General features: G+C 46.8%; 1 pseudogene; it reads right to left on the bottom strand.

The window, feature by feature from the left end:
* Window positions 1-22,858, bottom strand: part of LOC138442848 (liprin-alpha-1-like) — a 56,319-nt pseudogene that overhangs the window by 3,358 nt on the left and 30,103 nt on the right.

Genomic DNA, 22,858 nt, shown 5'->3' with positions numbered 1-22,858 from the left:
TCTTCTTGTCAAACTCAAGTCTCCTTAAGGTCCAATGAAGAGAAGAACGATAGTGTGGGAGTGAACGAGTCATGGTTGTGTGTCAGGGGAAATTAGTGTTTTGTGTGTTTTCAATACACTTATGAAACAGGCCCCCAAAGCACACGGGCCCTAGAATAGGGTAAGGGCATCCAGTTGCTCCCCAAAACACAACTCACAGACAGCATTCCTAAGCGGAAACCAATGTTTTAATATGAAATATTTTTGAGGGGGCAAAAACTTAAATAGCAAAAACAAACAAACAAACAAACAGACCTAACCCACCCTCTATCTTACTAGTGAAGACACTAGTTTTTTAATGACTCATTTGTTGATAAAATTTTAAGAGCAAAGTTTAACTTGTAAGATAAATTTATCTCCAAATTTAGAAGAGATACCCTGACTACATGGCTCATACAAGTGTAATAAAATAATTTCCATTAAGGCAACTTTAAAAATCATTAAGCTGAACACTTACTTCATCGAACCTTCTGTCAGTTCCCATGAAGGACTTGATGCCCTTCTTCTTCGGGGCTTTGTGCAGCAAGTCCTGGCCGCTGGTGCTGCTGCTGGGGTTGTTCCTGGGGCCATCGAGAGCCTGTCGAGCTTCGGGGAGAGAAAACGACCTTTAACCAGCACCTTCATGCAAACACACACCCTCCACAAGACCTACTGATAGAAATGGGCACCCAGCAACACCTGTGCCTCAACCTCACAGCAGACAGTGGAGTCTCCCTCACCAACCACACTCTACACGAGCAACGCAGGCTCCCGGCCACAGATAACCACCCTGGGAAGCTGAAATTCTCTGCCTCGAGCTCTCCGCGTAGGAGGGCTTGACTCCAGGCCAGCTGGTGCAGAGGCGGCTCCGACCCTCCCTCAGGGTCACTGCTCGGCAGGTGACGACACTCCAGGAGAAGGCGAGCTCCCCTGCTCTGGGCATTTCCCCGCGCCTCCCGCAGGGTGACCGTCCCCAGCCATGGCAGGAGAGCGACGGTCACCATGCAGGGCTGCTGGTCAGGTCGTCCTCCATCGAGTGCTGCCTGGCTCAGGATGGGAGCTCAGCAGGTGGTGGTCTGAATGAGGACAGTGTCAGTCACAGGAGGGGACCCAGAGCCTCTTGAGAGAAGACCCCTGAGGAAAAGGGAGGGACCCTCAAGAGCGAACCCAAGAGGCACGGGGCCGTCACCGTCAGGAACGCGCCCCCCAGGCCGAGCAGACCACTAGTAAGAGCAGGAAGAAATCTCCCGCAGGAGTCAATCCGAAGAGACGAAGGTTTTCTAAAATCACTGAGGTCACTGAATTCTTGTCCCCCAGCACCTGAAGTTCACCACTAAACACAGGCACCGAACCCAGTGGGATTCCTTTATGATCATCCTTGCAACTCTTCCAGGACAAGAGGCACAGGGCTCCTGAAACTGACAATGAGGCATGCAGGCCCCTTACTTGTGGGCATCCCTGATGTCCTCGTGGCTGGCTGTGTGCAGCACCCCAGTGTGCAGCTGGTCCAGCCAAAGGGATCACGGCGAGGTAGGGGTCGAGGTTTCACATCTGACGGTGCTCTTGTCATCTCGTACCTCTTCCCGTAAAGCTGTCACCTGAGTGAGAGAGGTAAGTGTAAACTTGGCTTACAACAGACCGTGTTGAAAAAGCAATCTCACAGGATTTACATTATAACCAGAAACCTATTTCAAAATCTGTTAGCTATGCTATCTGCCAACTACAAAACAAACAAACAAAAAAACAAAACAAAACAAAACAAAACAGAAAACCTTGTTCTAGCTTAGTGCCATCTTAAAGGACTGTCTTGCTCAGGAGAAACGGGGGCGTAGGGCAGTAAGAGCATGTGACTGATCGCAGAGACCCCGGAAGGGAGCCTCCCTGCAGCCGGACTCTGCCCTCCCTGGCATCCAGCGACCAGATGGCCCCGCCGAGCAGGACAGCAGAGTCCCACTGGAACCGTGAACCCTGCATGGCATGAACTGCCCCAATGCAAGGACTGTGCTCATAGGCAGATGCTGCTCAGAAGCACCACAGCTAGAATAAGAAATCTCTCAGCAAAGTTGTCCAGACATTTCTGTTTGAAGGAGAAAAGGACACAGCTTGTGTCACCCTCCAAGATCATTTGTAGTGATGATTCAGGTTGGAACCCATTACAACAAGTGAAACACAAAAAAGGTACCGAACCTCTGCATGCGAACACCATGTGTCTGGCACATATTTCTTGGTAACACACAGACTGGGGGCTGCACACTGAAGTGCTTACACGCTGTTTGAGTGTGATTCACTCACTGTGGTTTACATGAAGCACCCCTAGGTCTTCACTAAGAGATGATCTTGTATCAACCTAGAGTGGTTGGATAGGGAAGGAGATGGGAGGGAAGTTCAAAAGGGAGGGGATATATGGATACCTATGGCTGATTCATGTTGAGGTTTGACAGAAAAGAACAGAATTCTGTAAGGCAATTATCCTTCAATTTAAAAAATAAACTAATTTTTAAAAAATGATGATTTCTCCTGGATTTTTCCGCTGGTCCTGGGTGTGAAGACAGGAAAGACAGTGGTGGCAACTGTCTGGACCCTCAGGGTCCAGACAGGTCTCAGTTATACATTTGGGTTTGTGGCTAAGCCAGGGGAGGTTTTAGGAAACGTGCACAGCAAGTATTTTTATAAACAATGAGTATGTTGTTTTAACCAACTAACCTGTGCGTTTTTAGTGGGATTCTGTAAAGAACACTGATCCACTGCAGCCTCACAGGAGCTTGGTGACAACAAAGTAACTTAGTGCAAAATACAGCTGAACTCGTTTAACAGCAGCTGGATAAACTGTGCACCCTCTCCTGATCTCTAACAGCAACCCTCAGAAAACAGAAGGCTAGAAATTATCCACATGGAACTGAACAGGGATCAATCTCAAATTCCAGTTAAAATAAGCATTTAAAAAAATCAGAACGCAACAAAGAACAGAGCAGGGAAGTGACACACCTGCAGTCCAAGTGACTATGGACTCAATGGAAACAAACACCTGCCTCAAAGTCAGGGACCACGGCCACGCCCCTTCCCCCAGGCCTCCTCCTGAGGAAGGCCTCAGGATCCCCAGCCTGGCGGCCCTCCCCCAGAATGGGAACCTGCCCCACAGGTGCCGACTTGTCCTCACTTAACAGGAGGGCAAAGCAGGCACAAAGTGGGTGAGTGGCACACCCAGGTCACCAACCCCAGGGTGACGCAGCTGCTCTGCTGTGCCCAGCAGAAGGGCTCCTGGGCACTGAGCTGCCTGAACTGGAGCACGGCTGCCCAAGTCCTGCGGGAGGCCCCAGGAGTGCTTGATCAGTGGGCTGGGAGCAGGAGAGGGACGAGGAAGACCAGCCCTCGGGATACTGGACTCCAGCAACAGGGGCTCATCCACGTGACCCACAGGGATAGGCAGCGAGCTCCCTCCTGATGCTCCCTCCATCAGGGATGCCATCATGGACACAAGAGCCTCTGGAGGAAAGCGGTCTGGATGGCAACATGGTTAAGTGTTCAGGCTCTGATCAGACCAGTCTACACTGTGCTGCTTGGTGTGTGAGCCTGGGCACGATGCCTGGCCTCATTAAGCCTCAGTGTCCATGTCTGCTGAAATGGGATAACAGCAGCTTGGACCTCACCTAGGTGTCTGCGGGATGAGATGACAGACTGGGAAAGCACTCAACACGGTGCCCGGCGCACAGAGTCTCCTGCACACTGCTACCCCCGTCATTAGTTTGATTTCCCGCAAATCTAACATCCATGGTTCTGATTCAATCATAAAAAAAAAAAAAAAAAAAAAAACTGTAAGTGGAAATTTCATGGTGGTCCAGAGGTTAAGACTTGGCACTTTCACTGCCGGGACACCTGTCTGATTCCTGGTTGGGGAACTAGGATCCCATACACTATGCAGCATGGCCAAAAAAAATAAGCAAGTTTTTTTTTTTTTTTTTTAAGTATTAAATAATACTATGTGCGTGTGTGTTAGTCACTCAGTCGTACCTGACTCTTTGCGACCCCATGGACTGCAATCCACCAGGTTCCTCTGTCCATGAGATTTTCCAGGCAAGGATACTGGAGTGGGTTGCCATTTCCTTCTCCAGGGGATCTTCCCAACCCAGGGATCGAACCCGGGTCTTCTGCACTGCAGGCAAATTCTTTACCGACTGAGCTACAAGGGAATGTCTATTATAAATAAGCATGAGATGATTCAAAGGCAAACAAGTGGCAGAAAGGCAAACTGTTACAGTTGTCCCAACAAATGACCTATCTCCAACAGAACCATCAGCATATTTCAAGTGGTGGGTAAGTTTCAAAACTTCCATTAAAATGTCAATTATTCACCACTACATAACCGCACAGTGTTCATTTTCATTCACGTAACACGATAAGGACTCTTTAATACGTCACAGAGAAACAAAGGCCTGCTAAATTACTAAATAGTTTACCTTTTGACGCTGCTTCCTTAAATCACTAGGCTGATAGATGCATGCAAAGAAGTGAAGAGGAACCAGATTTATTGCAACTTTGAAGCTAAAAATTCAAGAATCAGTATAGGCAAATACAGTAAAGCAAAAATGGTGGCAAGCATATAAGTGAGATTAAGACTTAGAGAGTCCCTTGGACTGCAAGGAGATCCAACCAGTCCATTCTAAAGGAGATCAGTCCTGGGTGTTCATTGGAAGGATTGATGCTAAAGCTGAAACTCCAATACGCTGGCCACCTCGTGTGAAGAGCTGACTCAGTGGAAAAGTCTCTGATGCTTGGAGGGATTTGGGGCAGGAGGAGAAGGGGACAACAGAGGATTAGATGACTGGATGGCATCACCGACTCGATGGACATGAGTGTGGTTGAACTCCGGGAGTTGGTGATGGACAGGGAGGCCTGATGTGCTGCAATTCATGTGGTCGCAAAGAGTCGGACACGACTGAGCAATGAACTGAACTGAGCTGATATTGCATGTGCGTTCTAATTATTGTTCATTCTTGCCAACCTTTAATATTGTCATAGCAGACATTTTAATATTTTCAGGTTGGTGGTTGAGTAGGGGTACTTCATTTTGTTATGAATTCAACTCCACTTTACGAATGTGGTTGATTTCCTATAATTTAGTTATTAGTCATTTGACTTGTCTTACTTCTTTGTGAAGGGCCTATTCAGTGTTTGTTTGTTTTTGGTTTTTTTCCTTTTTATCTATTTTTCTATTAGGTTGCTAATACTTTATTATGAAATATGTATTTTATTATGCATTGTAAATAAAAGACCTTTTATGTTTGTATCGTGAATATTTTCTCCTAGATTGTGGCTGATCTGTTTACTCGGTTGGTGATACATTTAGGTGCAGACATTTCCTTATGTTTAATGAATCAATATCTATCAAACTGTTTCTTTACACAGTGAAGTGCTTCTAATACCTTATTTAGGATTCACTTCTTACCTCCAAAAGAGTAAAGATATTCTCATATTTTATGTGCTGAATTACCACAAATTTCATACAGTATTATATTTTATATTCTACTTCTTCTATTTTCAATTTGGAGCTTTATTTTCTCTTTTTACATTGATTTTTAAATTTATTTCAAGCTGAAAGTAAATTTTGATGGGGCATGACTATAAGCCAATTTTATATTTTGACTTATTGGTGTATATTTACCCCTGAAATACTTATTGAAAAATTCAATCATTTTAACCCTGCTCTGTGGTGCAAGAATATTCATAAAGTAAATATCAATATATCTATAGTTCTGTTTCTAGACTTTCTGTATGCTTCTAGGTGTTTTATAATCAGAACTACCCTTAACTAATAGACTTTAACATCAAGTTGAGCAACTGCTAAAACGTTACTCTTTATCTTGCAGAGTTTTTAAGATATTCTTTATCTTTACCTTTTAAATCAAACTTTAGAATATTTCTTGTTTAGATCTAGTGTAGAAAAACAGTAGAATTGTAAATCTGTTTGCAGAGAATGATGTTTGCATCCTCAAGTCTTCCAAATCATAAGCATGCTACATTATTATATTTATTTAGGTCTACTTCATGTTTTACAATATAATATCTATCATACTTTTTATAAAGTTCTCACATATTTTTAAATTAATCTGGTATGGGATTATTTTTCATACTATTTTAAATGTCATTTGTAATATGTATGTAGTTTTTCCATTAGGATTCAATGCATTTTGGCAACTCTGAAAATATCTCTAAATAATAATTTATTTGTAATTAAATTTGAGTTTTCAACCTGCATATTGTACAATCTCTAATTAAATATTTTCCAGATATGTTGTTTCCAATGGTTTTCGTTTTATTTTTTCTTGTGTTTGGTTCACTAGTGGAAAACTGTAAAATTTTAAATAAACAGTAAAAGTGGATATCCTTGACTTTCTTATCCAACAAGGAAAGTATCTATAGTTAACATTTCATGCTTATAATGTTAAGCAAAGTTATCTCATGTATTTTTTTCTATGTGTCTATTTGTTATATTTATTTTATTGCATGAATGTTGAATTTTTCAAGCTAATTTTCCTCATTTAATTCCTTTAATCATGCTGATGTGATCACTAATCTAGAGCCAGACATCCTGGAATGTGAAGTCAAGTGGGCCTTAGAAAGCATCACTACTAACAAAGCTAGTGGATGTGATGGAATTCCAGTAGAGCTGTTTCAATCCCTGAAAGATGATGCTGTTAAAGTGCTGCACTCCATATGCCAGCAAATTTGGAAACCTCAGCAGTGGCCACAAGACTGGAAAAGGCCAGTTTTCATTCCAATTCCAAAGAAAGGCAATGCAAAAGAATGCTCAAAGTACCGCACAATTGCAGTCATCTCACATGCTAGCAAAGTAATGCTCAAAATTCTCCAAGCCAGACTTTAGCAATACGTGAACTGTGAACACCTTGATGTTCAAGCTGGTTTTAGAAAAGGCAGAGGAACCAGAGATCAAATTGCCAACATCTGCTGGATCATGGAAAAAGCAAGAGAGTTCCAGAAAAATATCTATTTCTGCTTTATTGACTATGCCAAAGGCTTTGACTGTGTGAATCACAGTAAACTGTGGATAATTCTGAAAGAGATGGGAATACCAGACCACCTATTGAGAAATCTGTATGCAGGTAAGGAAGCAACAGTTAGAACTGGACATGGAACAACAGACTGGTTCCACATAGGAAAAGGAGTATGTCAAGGCTGTATATTGTCATCCTGCGTATTTAACTTATATGCAGAATACATCAAGAGAAACGCTGGACTGGAAGAAACACAAGCTGGAATCAAGATTGCCGGGAGAAATATCAATAACCTCAGATACGCAGATGACACCACGCTTATGGCAGAAAGTGAAGAGGAGCTAAAAAGCCTCTTGATGAAAGTGAAAGAGGAGAGCAAAAAAGTTGACTTAAAGCTCAACATTCAGAAAACGAAGATCATGGCATCTGGTCCCATCACTTTATGGGAAATAGATGGGGAAACAGTGTAAACAGTGTCAGACTTTATTTTTGGGGGCTCCAAAATCACTGCAGATGGTGCCTGCAGCCATGAAATTAAAAGATGCTTACTCCTTGGAAGAAAAGTTATGACCAAACTAGATAGTATATTCAAGAGAAGAGACATTACTTTGCCGACTAAGGTCCGTCTAGTCAAGGATATGGTTTTTTCTGTGGTCATGTATGGATGTGAGAGTTGGACTGTGAAGAAGGCTGAGCACAGAAGAATTGATGCTTTTAAACTGTGGTGTTGGAGAAGATTCTTGAGAGTCCCTTGGACTGCAAGGAGATCCAACCAGTCCATTCTGAAGAGATCAACCCTGGGATTTCTTTGGAAGGAATGATGCTGAAGCTGAAGCTCCAGTACTTTGGCCACCTCATGTGAAGAGCTGAATCATCGGAAAAACTCTGATGCTGGGAGGGATTGGGGGCAGGAGGAGAAGGAGATGACGGAGGATGAGACGCTGGTAGCATCATGGACTCGATAGACGTGAGTCTGAGTGAACTCCGAGAGATGGTGATGGACATGGAGGCCTGCCATGCTGTGATTCATGGGGTCGCACAGAGTCGGACATGACTGAGTGACTGAACTGAACTGAATTCCTTTAATATTTTGAAATGGTAACATATTTTAACAAATTTCTGATCAAAATTTGCATCATTCTCTGCAAACAGATTTACAATTCTACTGTTTTTCTACACTAGATCTAAACAAGAAATATTCTAAAGTTTGATTTAAAAGGTAAAGATAAAGAATATCTTAAAAACTCTGCAAGATAAAGAGTAACGTTTTAGCAGTTGCTCAACTTGATGTTAAAGTCTATTAGTTAAGGGTAGTTCTGATTATAAAACACCTAGAAGCATACAGAAAGTCTAGAAACAGAACTATAGATATACTGATATTTACTTTATGAATATTCTTGCACCACAGAGCAGGGTTAAAATGATTGAATTTTTCAATAAGTATTTCAGGGGTAAATATACACCAATAAGTCAAAATATAAAATTGGCTTATAGTCATGCCCCATCAAAATTTACTTTCAGCTTGAAATAAATTTAAAAATCAATGTAAAAAGAGAAAATAAAGCTCCAAATTGAAAATAGAAGAAGTAGAATATAAAATATAATACTGTATGAAATTTGTGGTAATTCAGCACATAAAATATGAGAATATCTTTACTCTTTTGGAGGTAAGAAGTGAATCCTAAATAAGGTATTAGAAGCACTTCACTGTGTAAAGAAACAGTTTGATAGATATTGATTCATTAAACATAAGGAAATGTCTGCACCTAAATGTATCACCAACCGAGTAAACAGATCAGCCACAATCTAGGAGAAAATATTCACGATACAAACATAAAAGGTCTTTTATTTACAATGCATAATAAAATACATATTTCATAATAAAGTATTAGCAACCTAATAGAAAAATAGATAAAAAGGAAAAAAACCAAAAACAAACAAACACTGAATAGGCCCTTCACAAAGAAGTAAGACAAGTCAAATGACTAATAACTAAATTATAGGAAATCAACCACATTCGTAAAGTGGAGTTGAATTCATAACAAAATGAAGTACCCCTACTCAACCACCAACCTGAAAATATTAAAATGTCTGCTATGACAATATTAAAGGTTGGCAAGAATGAACAATAATTAGAACGCACATGCAATATCAGCTCAGTTCAGTTCATTGCTCAGTCGTGTCCGACTCTTTGCGACCACATGAATTGCAGCACATCAGGCCTCCCTGTCCATCACCAACTCCCGGAGTTCAACCACACTCATGTCCATCGAGTCGGTGATGCCATCCAGTCATCTAATCCTCTGTTGTCCCCTTCTCCTCCTGCCCCAAATCCCTCCAAGCATCAGAGACTTTTCCACTGAGTCAGCTCTTCACACGAGGTGGCCAGCGTATTGGAGTTTCAGCTTTAGCATCAATCCTTCCAATGAACACCCAGGACTGATCTCCTTTAGAATGGACTGGTTGGATCTCCTTGCAGTCCAAGGGACTCTCTAAGTCTTAATCTCACTTATATGCTTGCCACCATTTTTGCTTTACTGTATTTGCCTATACTGATTCTTGAATTTTTAGCTTCAAAGTTGCAATAAATCTGGTTCCTCTTCACTTCTTTGCATGCATCTATCAGCCTAGTGATTTAAGGAAGCAGCGTCAAAAGGTAAACTATTTAGTAATTTAGCAGGCCTTTGTTTCTCTGTGACGTATTAAAGAGTCCTTATCGTGTTACGTGAATGAAAATGAACACTGTGCGGTTATGTAGTGGTGAATAATTGACATTTTAATGGAAGTTTTGAAACTTACCCACCACTTGAAATATGCTGATGGTTCTGTTGGAGATAGGTCATTTGTTGGGACAACTGTAACAGTTTGCCTTTCTGCCACTTGTTTGCCTTTGAATCATCTCATGCTTATTTATAATAGACATTCCCTTGTAGCTCAGTCGGTAAAGAATTTGCCTGCAGTGCAGAAGACCCGGGTTCGATCCCTGGGTTGGGAAGATCCCCTGGAGAAGGAAATGGCAACCCACTCCAGTATCCTTGCCTGGAAAATCTCATGGACAGAGGAACCTGGTGGATTGCAGTCCATGGGGTCGCAAAGAGTCAGGTACGACTGAGTGACTAACACACACGCACATAGTATTATTTAATACTTAAAAAAAAAAAAAAAAAACTTGCTTATTTTTTTTGGCCATGCTGCATAGTGTATGGGATCCTAGTTCCCCAACCAGGAATCAGACAGGTGTCCCGGCAGTGAAAGTGCCAAGTCTTAACCTCTGGACCACCATGAAATTTCCACTTACAGTTTTTTTTTTTTTTTTTTTTTTATGATTGAATCAGAACCATGGATGTTAGATTTGCGGGAAATCAAACTAATGACGGGGGTAGCAGTGTGCAGGAGACTCTGTGCGCCGGGCACCGTGTTGAGTGCTTTCCCAGTCTGTCATCTCATCCCGCAGACACCTAGGTGAGGTCCAAGCTGCTGTTATCCCATTTCAGCAGACATGGACACTGAGGCTTAATGAGGCCAGGCATCGTGCCCAGGCTCACACACCAAGCAGCACAGTGTAGACTGGTCTGATCAGAGCCTGAACACTTAACCATGTTGCCATCCAGACCGCTTTCCTCCAGAGGCTCTTGTGTCCATGATGGCATCCCTGATGGAGGGAGCATCAGGAGGGAGCTCGCTGCCTATCCCTGTGGGTCACGTGGATGAGCCCCTGTTGCTGGAGTCCAGTATCCCGAGGGCTGGTCTTCCTCGTCCCTCTCCTGCTCCCAGCCCACTGATCAAGCACTCCTGGGGCCTCCCGCAGGACTTGGGCAGCCGTGCTCCAGTTCAGGCAGCTCAGTGCCCAGGAGCCCTTCTGCTGGGCACAGCAGAGCAGCTGCGTCACCCTGGGGTTGGTGACCTGGGTGTGCCACTCACCCACTTTGTGCCTGCTTTGCCCTCCTGTTAAGTGAGGACAAGTCGGCACCTGTGGGGCAGGTTCCCATTCTGGGGGAGGGCCGCCAGGCTGGGGATCCTGAGGCCTTCCTCAGGAGGAGGCCTGGGGGAAGGGGCGTGGCCGTGGTCCCTGACTTTGAGGCAGGTGTTTGTTTCCATTGAGTCCATAGTCACTTGGACTGCAGGTGTGTCACTTCCCTGCTCTGTTCTTTGTTGCGTTCTGATTTTTTTAAATGCTTATTTTAACTGGAATTTGAGATTGATCCCTGTTCAGTTCCATGTGGATAATTTCTAGCCTTCTGTTTTCTGAGGGTTGCTGTTAGAGATCAGGAGAGGGTGCACAGTTTATCCAGCTGCTGTTAAACGAGTTCAGCTGTATTTTGCACTAAGTTACTTTGTTGTCACCAAGCTCCTGTGAGGCTGCAGTGGATCAGTGTTCTTTACAGAATCCCACTAAAAACGCACAGGTTAGTTGGTTAAAACAACATACTCATTGTTTATAAAAATACTTGCTGTGCACGTTTCCTAAAACCTCCCCTGGCTTAGCCACAAACCCAAATGTATAACTGAGACCTGTCTGGACCCTGAGGGTCCAGACAGTTGCCACCACTGTCTTTCCTGTCTTCACACCCAGGACCAGCGGAAAAATCCAGGAGAAATCATCATTTTTTAAAAATTAGTTTATTTTTTAAATTGAAGGATAATTGCCTTACAGAATTCTGTTCTTTTCTGTCAAACCTCAACATGAATCAGCCATAGGTATCCATATATCCCCTCCCTTTTGAACTTCCCTCCCATCTCCTTCCCTATCCAACCACTCTAGGTTGATACAAGATCATCTCTTAGTGAAGACCTAGGGGTGCTTCATGTAAACCACAGTGAGTGAATCACACTCAAACAGCGTGTAAGCACTTCAGTGTGCAGCCCCCAGTCTGTGTGTTACCAAGAAATATGTGCCAGACACATGGTGTTCGCATGCAGAGGTTCGGTACCTTTTTTGTGTTTCACTTGTTGTAATGGGTTCCAACCTGAATCATCACTACAAATGATCTTGGAGGGTGACACAAGCTGTGTCCTTTTCTCCTTCAAACAGAAATGTCTGGACAACTTTGCTGAGAGATTTCTTATTCTAGCTGTGGTGCTTCTGAGCAGCATCTGCCTATGAGCACAGTCCTTGCATTGGGGCAGTTCATGCCATGCAGGGTTCACGGTTCCAGTGGGACTCTGCTGTCCTGCTCGGCGGGGCCATCTGGTCGCTGGATGCCAGGGAGGGCAGAGTCCGGCTGCAGGGAGGCTCCCTTCCGGGGTCTCTGCGATCAGTCACATGCTCTTACTGCCCTACGCCCCCGTTTCTCCTGAGCAAGACAGTCCTTTAAGATGGCACTAAGCTAGAACAAGGTTTTCTGTTTTGTTTTGTTTTGTTTTGTTTTTTTGTTTGTTTGTTTTGTAGTTGGCAGATAGCATAGCTAACAGATTTTGAAATAGGTTTCTGGTTATAATGTAAATCCTGTGAGATTGCTTTTTCAACACGGTCTGTTGTAAGCCAAGTTTACACTTACCTCTCTCACTCAGGTGACAGCTTTACGGGAAGAGGTACGAGATGACAAGAGCACCGTCAGATGTGAAACCTCGACCCCTACCTCGCCGTGATCCCTTTGGCTGGACCAGCTGCACACTGGGGTGCTGCACACAGCCAGCCACGAGGACATCAGGGATGCCCACAAGTAAGGGGCCTGCATGCCTCATTGTCAGTTTCAGGAGCCCTGTGCCTCTTGTCCTGGAAGAGTTGCAAGGATGATCATAAAGGAATCCCACTGGGTTCGGTGCCTGTGTTTAGTGGTGAACTTCAGGTGCTGGGGGACAAGAATTCAGTGACCTCAGTGATTTTAGAAAACCTTCGTCTCTTCGGATTGACTCCTGCGGGAGATTTCTTCCTGCTCTTACTAGTGGTCTGCTCGGCCTGGGGGGCGCGTTCCTGACGGTGACGGCCCCGTGCCTCTTGGGTTCGCTCTTGAGGGTCCCTCCCTTTTCCTCAGGGGTCTTCTCTCAAGAGGCTCTGGGTCCCCTCCTGTGACTGACACTGTCCTCATTCAGACCACCACCTGCTGAGCTCCCATCCTGAGCCAGGCAGCACTCGATGGAGGACGACCTGACCAGCAGCCCTGCATGGTGACCGTCGCTCTCCTGCCATGGCTGGGGACGGTCACCCTGCGGGAGGCGCGGGGAAATGCCCAGAGCAGGGGAGCTCGCCTTCTCCTGGAGTGTCGTCACCTGCCGAGCAGTGACCCTGAGGGAGGGTCGGAGCCGCCTCTGCACCAGCTGGCCTGGAGTCAAGCCCTCCTACGCGGAGAGCTCGAGGCAGAGAATTTCAGCTTCCCAGGGTGGTTATCTGTGGCCGGGAGCCTGCGTTGCTCGTGTAGAGTGTGGTTGGTGAGGGAGACTCCACTGTCTGCTGTGAGGTTGAGGCACAGGTGTTGCTGGGTGCCCATTTCTATCAGTAGGTCTTGTGGAGGGTGTGTGTTTGCATGAAGGTGCTGGTTAAAGGTCGTTTTCTCTCCCCGAAGCTCGACAGGCTCTCGATGGCCCCAGGAACAACCCCAGCAGCAGCACCAGCGGCCAGGACTTGCTGCACAAAGCCCCGAAGAAGAAGGGCATCAAGTCCTTCATGGGAACTGACAGAAGGTTCGATGAAGTAAGTGTTCAGCTTAATGATTTTTAAAGTTGCCTTAATGGAAATTATTTTATTACACTTGTATGAGCCATGTAGTCAGGGTATCTCTTCTAAATTTGGAGATAAATTTATCTTACAAGTTAAACTTTGCTCTTAAAATTTTATCAACAAATGAGTCATTAAAAAACTAGTGTCTTCACTAGTAAGATAGAGGGTGGGTTAGGTCTGTTTGTTTGTTTGTTTGTTTTTGCTATTTAAGTTTTTGCCCCCTCAAAAATATTTCATATTAAAACATTGGTTTCCGCTTAGGAATGCTGTCTGTGAGTTGTGTTTTGGGGAGCAACTGGATGCCCTTACCCTATTCTAGGGCCCGTGTGCTTTGGGGGCCTGTTTCATAAGTGTATTGAAAACACACAAAACACTAATTTCCCCTGACACACAACCATGACTCGTTCACTCCCACACTATCGTTCTTCTCTTCATTGGACCTTAAGGAGACTTGAGTTTGACAAGAAGAATCGGACACCTGAAGAAGCATCCATTGGCTCTGTCCCAGAGTGAGCCAGAACTGGTTACAGCTTGAAAATATTTCCATGGCAAATGACAGTGTGTTGTATTATATAGCAGGAGGTGATTTCTCCACGATGAGAAGTGAAACCTGCTAACTGTCAGGAGGAACATCCACCCGGGTAGGCAGGGCGGTACAGTTAGGGTCCAGTCAGGGTCCCAGTACGTGTGTTACCCCACCCTGTGTCACGCTCCTCTGTTCCCAGTTTGGGCATATCAGTCACACAGTCATCACAAATGGGGTCAAATACACATGGACAAAAGTGCAGTAGGAAACTCAGCCATTTTAAAGGGCTGGTGGCTTTTTGTTTTTGTCCTTTGTTTTAAATTCTGGGTCTTGTTTTCTGTCCTGTAATTTCCAAGCACGATGATAAAAGCTTTAGGAGGGCACCTTCTTGGAGGAAAACATTCAGACCAACGGATGTCCATGGCTTAGCTGCTGCATGCACAGAGACTCTGCCTGCAAGCTTCTGGGTCCTGTCCTCTCTGCCCTCACCTTCGATGCAGGCAAAGAAGATGCAGCCGGACAGTAGGTGACAGGATAGGCATAGTGCACAGCCCTGGGCTAGAATGGTGATGAGCTGGAATGGCCTGCTTCTCAGGTTACAGGTCTCTTTAGTGCCATTGCATGCCCAAGGGTCAGTGCTCTACAGTGAATCCTAACATCTGTTTATAAACATTTAACAGTCATGTGTTTTTTGTTTTTTTTTGTTTGTTTGTTTTTCTTTTCTTTTTTTCAAGTTCTTGTCTGGTTGAATATTAGCATATTCTTCCAACTAATAAAACTGAGACTCATGTGTGTTCTCAGAGCATTAGATTGACACCCATGCTTGTAGAGATGTGTGTGTGGCCGGCAGTGCTCAAGAGCTCTTTCATAAAACAGTAGGGTCACTCTCAGGCCACACAGTTGCCTCTCAACGACTCTCCACACTGGGAGGATGGCCGAGTCCATATTCAGTGACAGCAGCATCCACCTTCCTGTCCTTCCCCCGTCCTCATCTCCACCGTTGTCGGTCCCTTGCACACTGTCAGTGGATGGGGCAAAGGAAGAAGCTAAGGCCAGGAGAGGTCCTCTCCCGAGTTCAGCCAGGCAGTGTACACCATCCTGGGAGTTGTCCTTTCAAACCCAGTCCTGGTTTTCCCTCTGACAGCCACTCTGCCAGAGAACACTGCTAGTTCAGGCTGGATGCTCAGGGCCGCTGTGTCCCCACTTGATGTCAAGATAGATGGCCAGACAGCCTGGGCTGGGGTCAGGCTCTGTGGCTCAGGAGATGCCTTGTGCATGTGCCCAACGCCCCGACCCCCCACTGCCGCCCAGTGTCTCATCCATGACAGGGGCATCTCAATGGCTCCTTTCTCCCTGGTTACCTGTGCCAGCCACACTGGGGGTTCCCAGAGGGAGTGTGCACTTACCCCATCGGGGCGGGGCCTGGAGGGTCTCTTTGGTGCCATTTTTTTCCCTGTTATTAGCCCTTCCCATGAGTAGATTTATAAGCTTTGCTCTCACTTGCTCTCACAGAGCAAAGTACATTTAGGTAAAGCCTGTGCTAAGCTGGGCACATTCAGTAAGGGGACTTACGGGGAAGCTGCATTGTCTCATCACCAGAACTCACTAATACGCTTTACCAGGGGTGGGGGGGACCCAGTGACTCTCTCCTTTTTTGAACAGCATTTTTCTTCCAAGGAGCATGCAGCTCATTTTTACAAATCTTGACTGTAGCTTAGCTTTCAGTCGGTTGAAGAGTCGAACTGCTAGCTTTTATATTTTCCATTTTCCTCATTATAAATCCAACATTTCCCTGTCAGATGCACATGGTGACGTAGACATTAGAGTTTAGATAAATCAGAAATGATGCTAGAAAGAGGTGTTGGGAATATGATGTACAGGATCTGACCTTTTACAAACCGCATGAGATAGGCAGGGCATAAATTGTGTAACTGGGTTGTTTTTATGGCTTTTGAAGTCACAGTGCAGCAAGTGTCTGGGGCTCCTAGAATCAGAAGGGCTTGGATGGGTGGCCTTCTGCATCAGCAGCCCCTGATGTCTTCAGCCCTCTCTGAAACCCTGGCCAGCGACTCATCAGATATGTTCCTGATGGGCCCAGGGGAAGACAGAAATCGTTGAATTGGGAGCAGCGGGTTTCTGCTAGGGGGTTATGGAGATTCCTTAGTCAACTTGGAGCAGGGGTCCAGGCTGACCCATTGGGCCCTATAGCCTGGGTTGTGATGAGAAAACAACGTCAGCGGTGATATTTCCGAGGGAGGCTGAGACTGAGTTTCTGGTTTCTTAGATCAGCCCCGTGCACGGCCCTCCCTGAAGCAGCCTGGGGAGAGCGGCCTGGCCCCCCAGGACAGCAATCGTGGGGCTCCAGGCCACCAGTGCCCAGCCGCTGACCCACAAGCAGCTGGTCCCTCCCCCCATCCAGTCTCACAGATCGAATCTTGAGGGCTGGAAGAGAGGTCCAGCAGCCTTGTGAGTCTGGAGGTCTAAGGAGAGACTGGCAGCTGCTCACCTGGAGTAGCTGGCCCCATGATGGCATTTCTGTCATCGAATGTGCCATTGCTGCTCTAGTGTGACCGCCATCCCCCCCGGGTGGCTGGGACCGTCACGTGGCAGACCCCTGGCTCGCTCTCTCTGGCTCATCCACCCTCTAGAAGTTTCCCCAGACCCTCAGTACGAGTGGGCACTGCTGCGGGTGTGAGTGTGTGTCCCCGTGCCCCGTGTGATGTTGCATGACTAAGCGCATTAGGTTAGTGCAAGGAAGGTGTTTGCACCCTTCCTCCCACGCTCGTGGGACCAGGCAGCGTGGCAGGCATGCAGAGGCTGGATTCCACTACAGTCGGGATTTGCTCCTGCTGAGCTTTGGGGTGAGTACAGGCCGGCCTGGTCCCACGGGGGCACGGAGGCCACGCCCTGGGAGTGGAGGGTCAGTGGGTCTCTGGAGGCCAGCCGGGAGAGCCCTCAGGAGCAGAGAACGTGACCTTGGCGCCCAGCTGTCGCCGGAGTGATCAGAGCACGGCCCGAGGCTCCCTCGCGTCCGTGCGCATGGGTGTCCCTCCCACAGTGGCAGTGCTGCCGGCCATGCCCTGTGTGCACGTTCTCGGAGGGAACAGAGCCCAGAGTGTCAGGGTTCACGAGGCTGCCCTGCCCTGGGCCTCTCTGTGTGGAGGCCAGCATTTCACATGGAGGTGCACCATCATGTGGGTTTCGGCCGTCACTGAGGGGCCACCCTCCCTTGCAGGTGCTGCTCTGGGTAGTCCTCTGGTGGGTCCGGCCTGGGGGCCCAGCCCTGCTCGAGCCACTCTGAGGGAAGGAGGCTGTCTGCTCTGTCCTGTTCACATCTCAGCTAGAAAGCTGGATTGGGTTTTGAGTTTTTTACCAGCAGCTTTTAGCTATATGTCAGAATAAAGTCAGCCACAGAGTTACCGCCTTGATCTGCTTGGTCCTCCATGTTTCTCTGAATTCTCAAAGCAGCTGAAACCCAGAATGGGGCGGGGGATGTCTGGAGGGGCAGGGGCTCGGGCACCAGCCACCATCCCAGGACTGACTCATCTGTGTGTTTGTTTCCAGTTTACCCACACTAATTATACAGGTGATTATACAGCGTCCAGAATACGACAAAAACTACATTTTTAACTGAATGCAATCTTTATACTGTGTTAATATTTGTTACATGGACCAGAAGATATTTTATTACAGGGTTTTTAATTAGTGACAAATTCATGAATACCATAGAAGAAAATATTTTAGAATTTAATGTTTCTTATATTTATGTAAACTTATGACTTCATTTATATAATTACTTACTTTTTCTTGTATAATCAGGCTTAAACATCCTTTCATATCAATTCATGTTCTGATACCTGATTTTAGTCTTTCAAATGAATGTACTGCAGTGCTTGTCTGTGTAAATCCTATGAACAAATATAGGACTTTTGTAAATGATGCACTTATTGTAATTATTCCTGTTTAATTTTTAAATGTTAAGCCATGAGAGAAGGGGTTTTCCTGAGATTGTAAAATCGTCATGACACGGTGTGCATTATCCTTCCAGAATGTAACTGAGCTCTCCAACAATCACTCTGAAATGAGCAAACTTAATTTCAACCAGGTGTTTTGTGTTTTAACGACTGACCTAAACTGTACCTTTTCTGGCAAGAAATGCTTTTTGTCTGCAGCGTGAAGTGATTTAAAAGTACTGGGTGTTAAATGTGAGCTTCTAATGAAATTTGGGCTGAAAGGATGGCTAGAAGAAGACTATGAAAATCTCTCCCATAACCTGGTCTCTGTAGACCCGGATCCCTCCTCTCTGGTGAGACTCTTCGGGGACCAATTGCGATGCCCTGCACCTGCTGTGGCGCCGGTGCGTTGGACGGTGAAGGTGCCACGTCCCCTACAGACAGACAGCATAGTGCAGTCCTGACAAAGGCCTTATTTTTATGTAAATCAGGTTTTTACAGCTGTTTGTAAACATGTTTAAAGAGTGGACCTAGGCATACATTTTTAGATTGTGATGACAGCCATTCTGGATTGTATAAGTAGCAAATGTAACTTTTACTTTTTCAGCGGCACATTAAAAAAGCCAACAAGAGATGCGTTCAGATCATGGTGGAATATTTATTATGCAGCTGGTATCTCGGTTGACAGAGACACCATGTCTCTTTACATGTGGGTTCTGCCTTTAATTTACTTGTACAATTCATTGTTACTGTTCTATTTTCCTATTAATCTTTTGTGGACTTCCTGAATATGTGACAAAGTATGTACAGTCTACTTTTGAACTATTTTTATCACAGTATTATTTATTGCTTTATTTCAATAAAGTACTGAAGCAAAATTTCCCACTGCCCATAAAGAGTGCCAAGAGTAAGCTGTACTCTCACTGAGAACAAACCAGAGCCGGTAATAGGAGCCCGTGTCATCACAAGGACATTCTGTTAAGAGAAACGGATGGATACAATGGAAGGGCCAGAAGGCAGAAGCATAGGTGTCCCCAAAGGACGACCGACAGTGTGTTCATGCCCTTGGCTCTGGAGAAAAGAGGTTCCATCACTTCACCGTCTGTGGGGACAGGGCCCCTGTGCTGCTGAGGCATGGGCAGCAGGCCGAGGGTGGGAACAAAGTGCAGGTGTCAAGGCTCACCGTCGGTCCCAGGGTGGGGTGGCCGACAGCAACCCTGACGTGGACCCGAATGATGTATTAGGGAGTGTGCGTGTGCACGCTTGTGTGTGGGAGCTTTTCATGATATTTTAGTCAACCGTCTTTATTATTCATATATCCACAGAAACAACACTGTAGCAAGGGGAAGTGGGAGGGAGAGTCAAGAGGGACAGGACACATGTACGCCTATGGCTAATTCATGTTGATGTATGGCAGAAATCAGACCGATATTGCACAGCAATTATCCTTAAGTTAAAAAGAACACAGCAAGGTGGTCAGGAAAGTATGAAAAAATGATTTATCATAGAGATTTATCCTACACTCCGTGTACCTCTGGGAGCAGGCTGTCCACCATCATCAGGCCTTCCCTCCAGCATCAGGCCATCCCCCAGCATCAGACACTAGTCCAGCATCAGGCCATCCCCAGGCATCAGACGTTCCTCCTAGCATCAGGCCCTAGTCCAGCATCAGACATTTCCCGAGCGTCAGACCCTCCTCCAGCCTCAGACCCTTCCCCAGTATCAGGCCCCCCACCTCCGGTATGAGGTGTGGCAGCCCTACTTGTCTGACGGTCCTGAACACACTCAGGCAGCCCCAGAGCAGCAGGACACTAGCTCTTGCCGGAGGTGCATCTTCAGGAATCACCTGCAGAGCAGCAGCAGCTGTTGTTGTTGGTGGGTTTTTTTTTGTTGTTGTTTGTTTGTTTGTTTGTTTGTTTGTTTTCAGGTCAAGCAGAGGCAAAGAAGAAGCACTTGTAGAGGCGGCAGTGGAGGCTGTGGGCACATTCCCCAGCTCTGCTTCCTCCCAGTGGGGGCTTGGATCTCCTGCTCTCTCACTGGCCCCAGGGCTGTCCCCTTCCAGAATCATGGTCTCCTCGATATCTCAAGCCAAGTACTGAGTTGTGTCCCAGTCTGGCGTGTCAGAGGGCTGGGAACACCCAAGCTCAAGGGCTGAAAGGATCCAAGTGGGACAGCCGGGCCCCAGCGGGTGAGAGGGCAGGGGATGAGGCTGGCCGCCCACAGAGGTCCCTGCAGCAGCACTGGAAGGAGAGCAATGATGACAGCTCACTCAGGGATGCTGCCCAGCCTAGCACTCAGAGATGTTACCACCAGCACTTTCGTGGATGCAGGAAGTCCGGTGAATGACACCACTCCACTCGGGCTGTGTGGGTGGGCACTAGTGACCATGGGCTCAGTTTTCATTCTGGTTCCAACTGTCCCTCCAAGGGCTGATGGGCTTCTCTTCTGAATGGCACAGATATTTTCTTTATGTGGGTGATCACATCCAGGCTTGTTTCTGTCGGCACTGTTGTCGCTCATCATGTGGTTTCCTCTTTACAACCTGTGCTTGCTGCTCTTCCAGTTTAACTTAGGAGCAGCCCTTATTTTCTGCATTTCCTAGTTGTCAGCGTTCACTGGGGCTTTCCAGGTGGTGCTAGCGGTGAAGATCCTGCTTGCCATTGCAACAGATAATGAGAGATGTGGGTTCGATCCCTTGGTCGAGAAGGTACCCTGGAGGAGGGCATGGCAACCCACCCCAGTATTCTTGCCTGGAGTGGACAGAGGAGCTAGTGGGCTACAGTCCCTGGGGTCGCAAAGAGTCATACACGAGTGAAGCACTTTAGCACATCCTCAGGCTTTAGTTAAGTCGCTCAGGTGGGTCCGACTCTTTGCCACTCCATGGACTGCAGCACTCCAGGCTTTCCTGTCATTCACTATCTCCTGGAGTTTGCTCCAACTCATGTCCATTGAATCAGTGATGCCATAGAACCACCTCATTCCTGTTGCATCCGCCAGAGAGGTGGCTGGGGCTTGGCAAAGTGCCTGGGCCCACTACGTGGGTGTGAACCTGCCCTCACCACTCCCTAACCATGTGTCCTCCTCTGTAAATTGGAAGGTGGCAGCACCTGCTTCCTGAGGGGCACACACAGCATCTGATATATAATCAATGTACCATCCATGTCAGCGTTGTATTTATTAATAATAGGGATAGCATTTAATCACCTTCTCCTTTTTCTCTCTTGTCACCTAACTGTGCTCCAGACCACATCTGTTTTACTTACCCCTGGAAATCCCACACCCAGCACAAACGAGACACTCAACAAATTTGTGGCTGAAGAGGCAGGGACATACCCTATCCTCAAGGAGATGAAGCTGAGCGAGACGGGGGCCTGATGATAACCCTGTGTGATGAGGAAACCCCAGGAGGACCTGTGTGGCTGTGGGGTGGGGTGTGGTGGGGGGCATGGGCAGAACCCCTGATGAGCTCCTGTGGATGCGGAAAGTGGCAGGAAGGAGGGGGTCTGTTCCTTGCGGGGTGTCCACAGATTTTACCTCACCCTTCACTGATGAGCACTTAGGCCGTTTCCAAACACGTGTCACTATTCTGGAGGAAACAAGCATTGCCCAGCTCCTACTCAATCAATTTCATAGAGTATGTTTCTAGCATTGGAGTATAAACATCTGTTTTATTCATTCCATGCCCCGTTCATCCACCCATGCAGCCAGCCATATGTTCATTCATCCATCCACTCACTAACCCATCCATCTACCCACTCACTAATCCATCCATCCATCCACCCATCCACTCATTAACTCATCTGATCATCTCGGACCCACCAAGAAGACAGATGCCTCCGCCACTCCTGCTCCCAGGAGGACCCCCAGCGTGAGTGACAGAAGCCTCGTGAGGACAACAGGGGAGACACAGAAGGGACATGCCAGCAGGCCTTCCTCCCTCTGAACAGTGAAGCACCCACCTAGTCGTAACCCCTCCTTGCAGGGGAGACACAGAAGGGACATGCCAGCAGGCCTTCCTCCCTCTGAACAGTGAAGCACCCACCTAGTTGTAACCCCTCCTTGCGGGGGTGTCCAGGCTGGCCCTTTTCCTTTTTGCTAAACAAGCAGCTGATGGAAGACTTGATGCCCTTCTTCTTCAGGGCTTTGTGCAGCATGTCTTGGTTGCTGGTGCTGCTGCTGGGTTTGCTCCTGGGGCTGTACTGACAGCCTGTCGAGCTTCGGGGAGAGAAAACGACTGTTATCCGGTGCCCTTGTGCAAACACACAGCCTCCACAAGACCTACTGGTAGATACGGGAACCCAGAAACACTTGGGCCTCAACCTCGCAGCAGACAGTGGAGTCTCCTTCACCAACCACACTCTACATGAGCAACACAGTCTCCCAGCCACAGACAACCACCGCAGGAAGCTGAGATTCCCTGCCTCGAGCTCTCCCCTGAGGAGGGCTTGACTCCAGGCCAGCTGGTGCAGAGGAGGCTCCAACCCTTCCTTAGGGTCACTGCTCGGCAGATGAGGACGCTCCAGGAGAAGGCAAGCTCCCCTGCTCTGGGCAATTCCCCTGGCATCCCACAGGGTGACCGTTCCCAGCCCTGGCAGGGGAGTGACGGTCACCGTGCAGGGCTGCTGGTCAGGTGACCACACGTGCCATCCATCGAGTGCTGCCTGGCTTAGGACAGGAGCTCAGCATGTGGTGG

Source organism: Ovis canadensis, chromosome 6 (genome assembly GCF_042477335.2).
Source record: "Ovis canadensis isolate MfBH-ARS-UI-01 breed Bighorn chromosome 6, ARS-UI_OviCan_v2, whole genome shotgun sequence".
In the NCBI taxonomy this organism is placed as follows: domain Eukaryota; kingdom Metazoa; phylum Chordata; class Mammalia; order Artiodactyla; family Bovidae; genus Ovis; species Ovis canadensis.
Note: the sequence above shows the minus strand (reverse complement) of the source record. Positions and strands in the feature narration are given on the sequence as shown.